The sequence below is a fragment of the Sinohyriopsis cumingii genome, chromosome 7, assembly GCF_028554795.1.
Source record: "Sinohyriopsis cumingii isolate HCF-2022 chromosome 7, ASM2855479v2, whole genome shotgun sequence".
NCBI classification, from domain to species: Eukaryota; Metazoa; Mollusca; class Bivalvia; order Unionida; family Unionidae; genus Sinohyriopsis; species Sinohyriopsis cumingii.
In genome coordinates this window covers 121,181,312-121,194,160 of record NC_142967.1, presented here as the reverse complement: position 1 = coordinate 121,194,160, position 12,849 = coordinate 121,181,312, and positions in this window count along the sequence as shown.

Here is a 12,849-nt window from a genome sequence, read left to right as displayed (position 1 = left end):
GACGGGGTTCACGCACATATCTTTTTACTAAGTATACCTGGTTTCCGGTGTCCACTGCTTTTAACAACAAGAAAAATATAAGAACAAATAAAACAGAAGTAATATATCGTGATATACTTCAATTTACAGCAAAAGTAAATCGCTATACAAATCCGCATTAAAATAAAATAAATGAGATCTTTTTCAACAGCGGATTAAATTACATTTTTGGTGGAACGTTTCTAACACGCGAATATCAGATTGGTAACAAAACTAACAAAAAAAAAACATATTTGATTGTGACAGAAACTTAATGTGTTTACTCCTAAGTGTCATTGAAAATGGCATCCATGTGTAACAAATGTGATAAAATTACAACCAGAACAAATGTGACGTTCGGCTTCGCGAATCACGCACAATTACATCATATTCCAACAGACTCCCGACCTTCAGAGTGACCCTAAAGTCACAATAAAAAATCCGTTATATGTGTGATACATTTTTAATGCTATGACCGTATGGACGAAATATGCTCAGAAAATAGTATGACACCCTCCATGGACTCCAGGAACAGGAGACAAGGATGTCACGTTACCTGAAAATGTTTAATACAGGAACAAGAGTTTAGTGAATTTCTACCTTGTGTTTTAAAATATGTGGTAACGGACAGACAGACTTACGAATGGGTTCACGAAGGGAAGTTTCACAATATACTTCACGCTATAGCATACATATGATGACACTTTTAGAAAAGCGTCAAGATAATAAAAATGTCGATACGAAATTATATAGATTAATAAACATGTCGGGTACGCAGGCATAGAGATTCACGAAATTGTCAGGTACACAGTTATAGAGATTCATAAATAGGTCTGGTACGCAGTCATAGAGATTCATAAACGTATCAGGTACGCAGTTATAGAGATTCATAAACGCGTCAGGAACGCAGACACAGAACATAAATATGTCAGGTACACAATTATTGAGATTAATAACATGTCATGTACACATTTATAGAGATTCATAAATATGTCAGTGACGCAGTCACATAGATTCATAAACTTGTCAGGTATGTAGTCACAGAGATTCATACACATGTCAGGTACGCGGTTATAGAGATTAATAAACATGTCAGGTACGCAGTCATAGAGATTTATAAACACGTCAGGTACGCAGTCACAGAGATTAATAAACATATCAGGTAGACATTAATAGGGATTAATAAAATGTCAGGTACGCAGTCACAGAGATTAAAGAGATGATAATTTCCAGTGAGAGATTGCAGACATTTTGTCAGCACGTTTAAAACGAAGTACGCTTGCCATACTCACGCAGTAATGACATTGCAGGGCATGAACTGCTAAATGTATAAATAAAAACATTCTTTTCCTGACCAAAGTAAAAGATAATTGAAAGTACAAATTTGTTAGCTTTTTCATTCATTTAGCTCTAATTCCAACTTGCATGGCATGCAAAGTATGCGAGTTACACACCCATATACAGCTATTTCGAGGTCAAATTCAGCGAATATTCATGCTCATATCCTTTTTTAAATTTCAAGTTCAGTGTTTATTCATGCCCATATACAGCTATTTAAAGTTCAAATTCAGTGTATATTCATGCCCATATACAGCTATTTAAAGTTCAAGTTCAGTGTATATTTATGCTTATATCCAGCTATTTAAAGTTCAAATTCAGTGTATATTCATGCCCATATACAGCTATTTAAAGTTCAAATTCAGTGCATATTCATGCCCATATACAGCTATTTAAAGTTCAAATTCAGTGTATATTCGTGCCCATATACAGCTATTTAAAGTTCAAATTCAGTGTATATTCGTGCCCATATACAGCTATATAAAGTTCAAATTCAGTGTATATTCGTGCCCATATACAGCTATTTAAAGTTCAAATTCAGTGTATATTCATGCCCATATGCAGCTATTTAAATTTCAAATTCAGTGTATATTCGTGCCCATATATAGCTATTTAAAGTTCAAATTCAGTGTATATTCATGCTCATATGCAGCTATTTAAATTTCAAATTCAGTGTATATTCGTGCCCATATACAGATATATAAAGTTCAAATTCAGTGTATATTCGTGCCCATATATAGCTATTTAAAGTTCAAGTTCAGTGTTTATTCATGCCCATATACAGCTATTTAAAGTTCAAATTCAGTGCATATTCATGCCCATATGCAGCTATTTAAAGTTCAAATTCAGTGTATATTCGTGCTCATATACAGCTATTTAAAGTTCAAATTCAGTGTATATTCATGCCCATATACAGCTATTTAAAGTTCAAATTCAGTGCATATTCATGCCCATATGCAGCTATTTAAATTTCAAATTCAGTGTATATATTCGTGCCCATATACAGCTATATAAAGTTCAAATTCAGTGTATATTCGTGCCCATATACATCTATTTAAAGTTCAAATTCAGTGTATATTCATGCCCATATACAGCTATTTTAAGTTCAAATTCAGTGTATATTCATGCCTATATGCAGCTATTTAAAGTTCAAATTCAGTGTATATTCATGCCCATATTCAGCTATTCAAAGGCAAATTCATTGAATATTGATGCCCATGTTATCTCCTGGAGTGGATGCTTTTTTGTTTTCCTTTATATGTTTTCATTCATTGAACGATATTCTAACGATAAAGCATTTTTTCGCAATATTTTACACGGCTGAAACGGACCGTTTTTACGTTGAGTTCCGCCACGCCGACTGTGTGCGACGCCATTGGTGCCAAAAAGTCAATATTTGACTGCGATAATAGAAATCAGAATCTTTCTGTTTGAAGCAATGAGTTCTCCCAATCTACAAATTAAAGATGCGATAATAGAAATCAGAATATTTCTATTTTTAAAGCAATGAGTTGTACCAATCAAAAATTAAAGACACAAAGGTTAACGCAGTTGAAGAGAAATGATACCTTTAACCTGCAGAGTTATCACACTGATGCTATATCACTGTTAGAAAAAGATATCCATACCTGTGAGTGTATTATTTTAGTAAATCGAGGAAAGTGATTATTTTAGTAAAAAATAAACAGAATCAGAATATTAATCTTCATATCCAGCATACTTATGTCATATTAAGCACTTTTAAAGAAACGAATTAGTGAATGTATTAAGCCGTGTATGTCCTTCTAAAACTCGTTGATTACTCATGAAAAATGTATTAAGCCGTGTATGTCCTTCTAAAACTCGTTGATTACTCATGAAAACTGTATCATTCTTTGCTAGAAACCTTTGGAGGTTAAAGTGAATTCTCATTTGTAAAAGAGATATAAATTTAAACAAACGTATGTGTTGTACTCACAGTTCCAACGGATAGCCAGAAAAGAAAAATTGTGTGTATTTTGGGGGATGGAGTAGCAAGATAAGTATTAATTGATTGTATGTATTTTGGGGGATGGAGTAGCAAGATAAGTATTAATTGATTGTATGTATTTTGGGGGATGGAGTAGCAAGATAAGTATTAATTGATTATCAGTATACGCATTTATTTACTCCAATTATTTTTCGGAATCTTTTCACACATATTGCCATTATCAATCTATTTAAGTATATTTACAATTGCAGCAGTTATATTTTCATTAATATGATTTTTTTTATTTAAAAAAAAACTACAAAAAACTTCGAAGAAGACGCTGAAAAAATAGTGGGAGAACAAGAACAACAATACAGGAATGAACGAAAACGAAATTAAAAGAAAAGAGGCCAGTCTGAAGAATTAAACATATCTGACATGACAAATTTTATATGGACATCGGTAGTACTCAAGTAACTCGGATTTTACCATAGTATCATGAGTGCACCCTTCTCACGTGTTCTGTTGACATGGTCCTTTCAATTAACTGCGTATGTGGTTAGAATCGTCATTCATTTAAGTACCTACCTTGTATAATCTACTTTAGTTTGACCTAGAGCTTATAGACTATAACTGACTATAAAGTGTACATTTTCCCTTTACCTGTAGAATAGTGTTTCAAATAATTTGTAAAGGTAAAAAAGATCGAAATTATCCTGAACAGTTAGGTACTTACTTCTATGTTTGTATCAAAACCAATTTTTAGAATAAATGCAAACCTAATTTACATCTGTAATGTAGCGATGGATTTGACCTTTTGCTTTTTACAAAATATGTTTTGTTTAACTTCGATGCGATTCGAAATTATTCGCGTGCTTTGTAATGAATGACTGATCAAATTTTGCAAAAAATGACTGCGTGGTCTGCATATGAAAACAAAAATAGAGACAAATTATATAAACAAAAAAAGAAATAAAACACCATCTACAAGCAACTGCATGCTAGTAATAACAATGTATATAAAAAAGTACAACTAAGATTAGTGACGGAGGTTACCCTTGTTTCAAGCATATTGTAAGTCAAAACAAAATATGAAAAACTATTAATGTATCTTGCGAGAGATTGTACAGAATACAAATAGCACGTAAAGCCTTTATCATAACTGAATAACTTTGTTAAATATTAACTTAAGCCATGCAAACTGCGGTCGATTTTATCGGACTTTTCTTATAATCGATGAATCTGCACTATGATACATTGCTAGAACTTCGATATAACTGCTTTGAGATCAAATATGTCTTGTAGATATTTTCATCTGGAAATCATATTGCTTTTCGATAATTTGTTCTTACTTGGTGGGCCATTTACATAATGCTTATATCAATGTACTGCATAATGTTTGGCTAATGTACTAACAAGTGTTATACTACTGTATTATCAATTTTATCGATATTACCATTCTTATAAATACGTATTATAACACGTGTATTCCATATATCTGGGTAATGGACACTTGAGAAAATAACATTGAAAACCTTTTAGAGAAAATTATAAATAACATCAACAGAGTTAGCAAACATTTCCAGTACATTATCAAGCCCAATTGATTTATTGCTTCTCTAGGATTTAATAACATTTTTATTACAACTGGTGAATATCTTTTTGTAGCTCGTAATTGATTACTCCACTATCTACTACGACATGATCTTAATAATTATCAATTAAACAGTCATTTGCGCATATTTCATTAGATGACCTTCCGTTCTTTTTATATTATTTATTAATCTTTTCCTCTGCAATAATAATTTACGTTGTCTCTTACAAAACATGTGTCATTCGGTTTCAAGCTAAACGGTGAACGAAAGAGGAAAATAATAGTCACCAACATTTTTTTTTCGAATGCTCCATTTTACATTTTTTTTTTTACTTTATATCATGCCATCATTTCATCGAATTCGCACTCAAATAAAAATGTATGTTTGCCTTTTGGAAAGCAAAGAATACATAATTTGAATAGTATTTATGTTACAATCTGTTTTGTAGCAAAATGCTCGGTGTAGATTTAATCCTAAGTGATGTACTAAATATATTATCCTTTACAGAATTAAAAGTATTAACTCTTGAATCATGCAAAAGAACTCTATAATAATAACTTGTTTGAATCAAATAAAACTTAATGCATAATCAATATGGTATACAGATTCTATAAGTATCATTAACTATTTACAGTATCTGGTTCACGTTGTGTTACATTTTGAGGCGTCTCTCGGTGAGTCAAAACGCATTTTACAAGATAACAAGATGGCTGCTATCGCTTAACCGGCTTGAAGCAACTGTTCCGTTTTTTAGTGCCATTTTCATGATATTTGTGCTTGTTGCCTGTTTTCATTTTCGTTATTGTGTTCATTATGTACTGGCTGTTAAATTCGTATTTGTTTCTTCATCTCCTTGTTTTGGAAATAAAAACAGTTAGACTTTTTCTCAGCTGTCTTGCTCCACTGTTTTTGAACAAACCGCCATCACGTGATACTCGCCAGTCAACCCGTTTATGATATGATGGACCCTCATTAATTGCTTTAAATGATCACTCCTTGGCTCTCCACACTACATTGTGCTCTAGACTAAACGAACTGGGACTACATTCATCATTACCTAAATGTAAACAGAAGCGAAAAAAGAAACGTTGTTTCAAAGCTGGCCGGCGTAGAACAGGAAGAAGAATTCTAGTTATCTCCCTTATTGCGGCTCAACAATTTAAAAAAAGTTCGACCGTTAATTTAGATAACCTAATTCAGATCCCTATTAATTCGTCAACCTTTGTGTCAACTGTCCAAGAAATACCTCTGCGCATTGCATTATTCAATGCCCAGTCAGTAGGACCACCGGAAAAGCGCACAGAAATAGTTAATTGTATCAACGATCAGAATATTGACGTATTTTTCCTGACGGAAACATGGCTAAAAACATCAGGCGATGAGCCCAAGTGTGCGGATCTAACACCCATTCGTTACTCCATCAAGTCGTTCCCCCGTAATTCTCGCGGAGGTGGAATTGCTGTCATCACAAAGTACTCCATGATAAAACGTCTTAACCACACCACAACATTCAATTTCGACCACACATCGTTTGAACTAGTCCAAATCACACTCACACTGGAGAAAAGGTCAGTCCATTTTTTCTGCCTATACCGCCCTCCTCCTAGTAGAAAAAAACCAGCTGGCTGACTCTCTCTTTTGGGAGCAGTTTCCGAATTTCATGGACTATGGAAATTCGATAGGTGGCATCCTGATTATTCTTGGAGATTTCAACTTTCACTTTGACTGTCCCGGAAACTCAAATACATAAAACTCATAGATTCCATTAATGTTTTCAACCTCAAATAGTCAGTTAACCATCCCACCCATAAACATGGTCACATTTTAGACTGGATTCTTCATAGACCTGATGATAACATTCTACGGTCCTCCCTGGTATCACATAACCTTGCATCAGATCACCTCTGCATTATATACCATCTTGACGTATCAGTCTCTAACCCTCCACCTTTATCTGCTACTAAGAGAAACCTCCGTATGATAAATAGAACCAAACTAATGCACGACATCCAAGCTAACCTAACAACTTGCTTACCTCCTACCGCAGAACAACTCGATAACTGCCTTCGTTCATTACTTGACAAATATGCCTCAGCTACCAAGTGCAGAGTATCAATTCAAAAGTGTTCTCCATGGTATAGCAGTGTTAGGGACCAGCTTCACACTGCTAAAAGAGACCGCCGTAAAGCTGAGAGGCTCAGATTTTCCACCAGACTCACTATTCATAAGCAAATCTATGAAGCCGCTAAGAAGAATGTCACAAATATAGTCCATGCAGCGAAATCAGCTCACTATACTACTAAGATCATGGAAAGTTCCAGCTGCAAAGAGCTCTTCGAGATTACTAACAAGCTAATGTCAAGGAACAAATCTACACCACTTCCAACTATCTTCTCTCCAGACGACCTTCAGGACATGTTCGCAAATTTCTTCCGTGACAAAGTACAAATTATTAGAGATAAGCTTGACACCACAATTTCAATATTCTCGTCGTCACCATACAGTTGGAATACAGAATTTGAGCGGCAACCATTAGCAGTATTTGAGCCTGTCTATATGGATTTCGTACGTACAATCCTAATGAAGAGTGCAGCAAAGCCATGTGAACTTGATCCAATTCCAACATCACTGCTGCTTAAGTGCTTAGATCCAGTATTGCCTTCACTAACTGATGTTATTAATACCTCTCTCTCAACCAGGGAATTCCCATCATTTTTCAAAACTGCCATTGTAAAGCCGCTGCTGAAAAAACCAACACTAGACCATAACGATTTAGAGAACTATCGCCCAGTTTCTAATCTCCCATTCATAGCAAAAATCTTAGAAAAGGTTGTTCTATCCCAGCTTGTATCTCATCTGAATTCAAACAGTCTTTTTTGCAATGTACAATCTGCATATCGCCCTTGCCACAGTACTGAAACTACTCTTCCAAAAGTAGTTAATGATATTCTCTCTGCGTTGGATAGCGGAAAGATTACAGTCCTCACCCTCCATGATTTGTCTACAGCATTTGACACAACAGACCATGATATATTACTTCATCGTCTCCAGCATGTATTTGGCATTCATGATACAGCCTTACTGTGGTTCAAGTCCTACTTGGACAACAGGACACAAATTGTATCTGCAAATGGAATACACTATAGCCCAGTTGTTCTATGTTGTGCAGTTGCTCTCAAGTGTCATAGATCATCATCCAGTGTCTCACCAATTGTACGCTGATGACACTCAAATATACAAATCTAGCCACCCAACGGAAGTTGATGCTACCATCCAAGGTGTAGAGAGGTGCATTTCTGATGTGAAATCATGGATGGCATGTAACATGCTGCAGATAAATGATGATAAAACTGAGGCATTCTGATCACAACACAAAGAGTTTCTCATTCACATCCTTTACCTCAAACAATAAATATCAGCAACACCAACATTAAATTCACACAATCAGTACGAAACCTAGGTGTTACTCTGGACAGTACTCTCACATTGCACCAACATGTCATGAACATATGCAAGACTGCATATCTTGAGCTGAGACGCATCAGCTCAATTTGCAAATATCTTTCAGTTGATGCCACTAAAACACTTGTATGTTCATTAGTACTTTCAAGACTGGACTATTGTAACTCAATTCTGTCTGGTTCATCTCAATATCTGCTCCAGAAATTCAAAAAGTTCAAAACACAGCTGCTCGGATCATACTTAGAGTACCACGATCAGAGCACCCCCACCCCCGCTGCTCTGTACCCTACACTGGCTATCCATTCGATCCAGAATCAAACACAAAATTTGTTCTCTGTGCTACGTTTCACTGTCGGACTCTAGTGTAAGATACCTATCCGACCTCACCCATGTGTATACACCAGCAAGATACTCACGCTCCTCTTCTGACAATCGTATACTCATTATTCCCACTATGAAAACAAAGTCATATGGACAACGTTCTTTTGCATACCAGGGCCCAGCAACGTGGAATGAATTGCCCACTGAACTTAGACACAAAGACACAGTAATCACATTCAAGAGTGCTCTCAAAACTCACTTGTTTCGACTGCAAGAACAAACTTAAAGACCTAATAATGTTTCCTACCTTAAATATTCTCAGCATGTTTTTTTTTTAATGTTTTCTAATTTCATGGTGTTTGTTTTTGTAATCATATCATTATATGTTTTTTTTATCTTATAGGTATTGTCTAATGTTATAAAGCGCTTAGAGCTTCTAAAGATTACGCGCTATACAAAGTCCTCATTATTATTATTATTATTATTATTATTATTATTATTATTATTTACTTTAGATTTTAAGTATTGTTTCAATGAAATTTATTGTTCTCTGTAGAGAGACCCGACTTAACGTTTATGTTAATTAAAATAAGGACGTCAATAGTTTACGCGACTAGAAATAGAATTTTCGTATTAAAGTAATCTTAATTAACATTTTACCAATACAGTTTTACCAACATATACCGTGCAGGGTCATTTAAGAAAGAGTGTAAACTTAATAGAATTGTCGTTGGGCAAGTTTTGATACCATTTTAAATGGCTTGATGGTCGACCACCGACCGAAGTTAATTTTAGATGCTGGGTTATAAAGTCATTCTTCTCATTCAAAATTCAGTCACATTTAAAATTTTAACTTTTAAATTCATTTTGAAAATTGTAGCTTGTGAACCAACGGAGAAAAGCATAAGCAGTTTGTGTTTTACTTTGAACATCTGGAACACAGCCATTCATCTTTAAGTGATGCTTAGAATTTAGTATGATTGAAAGTTAAGAACCAAATGCAGTTTTTACCAGTTATACCACGAGTCTTGCTCCCCGAGCTAAAAATAAATTTCAAGTAATTGTTGGAGAGTTTCTATAATGTTTTATGATAATGCCTGGTATTGGGTAAATTTTGAAAGCTCTGTCATTTATACGAAGGCTTAGCTAGCTAAAGTATAAACTGATGCCATTTTTTAAAATGGAAATGTGTGGCATTGAGTTGTATTTTGAAAGCTTTATCATTTAAATAAAGGGTTAGCTAGCCAAAGTATAAAACTGTACGAATTTATGAACATAACTGGTATTGGCTTATATTTTGATAGCTTTGTTATTTATATATAGCGCTAGCTTGCTAAGGTATAAACTGATATAATTCTTACTTACGATATGACCTAATACGAACGTACATCAATTACCGCGTCAGGTGTCGTCTTGTACAAGTTTTGCTACTAAACGTAATTGAAATTTAAATATTGCTTAAATGATTGGATCATCGTGATGTAAAAGTTATCAATTTTGGTTTTTAATTTGAGATTTCAGAAACACAATCTGGAAGTATATATGTAATAGTCCCCGTTGATCATTATTTATTTTGTAACTATATGTCAGGATATTAACTAGACATTATTTTGTAACTATATGTCTGGATATTAACTAGACATTATTTCGTAACGATATGTCTGGATATTAACTAGACTTTATTTCGTAACTATATGTCTGGATATTAACTAGACATTATTTCGTAACTGTATGTCTGGACATTAACTAGACATTATTTCGTAACCCTTGAGTATCGATATTAACTAAGATTAAAGTAAGTTAAAGAGGTCAAAATTTACAGACATGTTTTTCATTAACTGAGTCAGACTTTACATAAATGTTTTTCATTAACTGGGTCAGACTTTACAGACATGTTTTACATTAACTGAGTCAGACTTTACATAAATGTTTTTCATTAACTGGGTCAGAGAAAACTTCCTTTCAAATCAACAAGATGGTACTAAGTAATAATCATCTATCACATCGTGATACTGTTACCGCTCTATGGTCTTAAACCAAGCAACAGAAAATAACGAAAACCACCAAGCTTTGCAGAACCCAACAAAGACTTTATTTCCCCAGGGTACGAAGTGAAAATTCAAAAAGAACTTACACCCCAAACAGTCCCAAAGGCTCCACCACAAGTTCGAACGCGTGAAGACCCAATCGACCCCTTCCCGCCCCTCCCTCCCTAAAAATCTCCGACATTGAATGTATTGATGTGCCCTTAATCTCGAATGTGCTATTGTGCCAGTGGCCCAGATTGGGATGACGTGCCGACAGTCCTCTGATGCATCGCAACAGCATAATCCAAAAATGCCTTGTCCAACTTGAATTCAATTTAAAATTAATTATTTTCCAGTCCAAGAATCTTGGTAATGAGCATTTGCATTTTAGTGAAGAATAATTTGAATAAATAAATCCATCCGAATGAAAAACTGAATACAACAACAAGTCTGATTCTGCTTCAATATGTTAAGGCAAGAACGAGTAATTTTGATAAACTTGAGCACACAGCCCTCTACCCGCCTCCAAGTTTGCAGTAACAAAGATTTACGTTCCTTTTGAGCAAATAAAGTTTATAAATATATATAATTATTTAACGTAGAAGAAGAAACCGCTAACGATGTGTTTAAAACTAGCTATAGCCAATATGACCCAAAAAGTAATAAATATGGTTCCATATGGAACTTTGTTGTGGATGTTAGGTGTTTTGATTGGTCCAAAAGTACATTTATTCAATGGCTTTGGTGGTAAGCAATGTTTCCAAACAACAATAATATAAAAGGGACAAATCATTTTAATCTTCGATTCATTCTTGACGACATTGACCATGGTACTATTTGTATGCATATACTGTCCCTTTGGCTCCGTATTCAATTTACTGTTTCGTTTTTGCATTTTAAAGAGACATTTGATCATGAAAGATCTGGAATCGTCTTCTGAACTTTCCTAGATGACTTCAAGTATGGTATCATGGTTTATATTGTTCTTATGAAGTTCATGCCGTGTAAGAATCGGAAATGAACGATTTGTAAATAATTCGTAGTTGATTGTTTCTTTTCTAACATTAGGAATCACTAAACGTCATGGATATGTCACCACCCTAAACATAACGGACATCTTACCACACTAAACATCATAGACATGCACTCACACTAAACATTATGGACGTGCCACAACAATAAATATAATGGTTATGTCACCACACTAAACATCATGGACATGTCACCACACTAAACATTATGGACATGTCACCACACTAAACATCATGGACATGTCACCACACTAAACATTATGGACATCTTACCACACTAAACATCATGGACATGTCACCACACTAAACATCATAGACATGCACTCACACTAAACATTATGGACATGCACTCACACTAAACATTATGGACATGTCACCATACTAAACATTATGGACATGTCACCACACTAAACATCATGGATATGCACTCACACTAAACATAACGGACATCTTACCACACTAAACATCATAGACATGCACTCACACTAAACATTATGGACACGTCACCACACTAAACATCATGGACATGCACTCACACTAAACATCATGGACATGCACTCACATTAAACATCATGGACATGCACTCACACTAAACATCATAGACATGCACTCACACTAAACATTATGGACATGCACTCACACTAAACATTATGGACATGTCACCATACTAAACATTATGGACATGTCACCACACTAAACATCATGGATATGCACTCACACTAAACATAACGGACATCTTACCACACTAAACATCATGGACATGCCACCACACTAAACATCATGGTCATGCCACCACGCAAACATCATGGATAAGTCACCTCCGAAAATGCATCTAAATGTAATATTTTCTTTCCCCAAAATACAATAAATATGCAGCATGTTTGATTTTGTCAAAATTATGAATTCTCTCTCAAGAAAATACTTTTATTATTTTACAAAACTTTATTTAGGATTTGGCTTGTCAAAATATTTGCCTACATTTTTGTCAGCACATTACCTAAGTATAATTGCTCTTTGGTAAAGGCGAGCTTTCATTTCTTATGTTTTGGTCCAATGAGTTTTCATAGTTGCCGTATTCAGAAGTTAGTCCAAGGTGAAAGTTGAAATTC